Source organism: Crocuta crocuta, unplaced genomic scaffold (assembly GCF_008692635.1).
Source record: "Crocuta crocuta isolate KB4526 unplaced genomic scaffold, BGI_CrCroc_1.0 scaffold262, whole genome shotgun sequence".
Taxonomy (NCBI): Eukaryota; Metazoa; Chordata; class Mammalia; order Carnivora; family Hyaenidae; genus Crocuta; species Crocuta crocuta.
In genome coordinates this window covers 1847425-1847633 of record NW_027528869.1, presented here as the reverse complement: position 1 = coordinate 1847633, position 209 = coordinate 1847425, and positions in this window count along the sequence as shown.

The following is a 209-nucleotide window of genomic DNA, read 5'->3' as shown; positions in this document are numbered from 1 at the left end:
GGACCCTGAACAAGAGGGGACAAGAGTGAGGAAGCAAGTTGCTTGGGAATCACAGATTTGGAAGACTCCAGGTGGTCTTCACTAAATCTTGTACTGGGTCCCGGCCAGCGTTGCCTTGCCACGTGCTCAGGCAAAGTGAAGTTCACCAGAAGGCAATTCTACCCATGACTTCTAATCAGATTTTTTTTTTTTTTTTTTTTTTTTTTTTT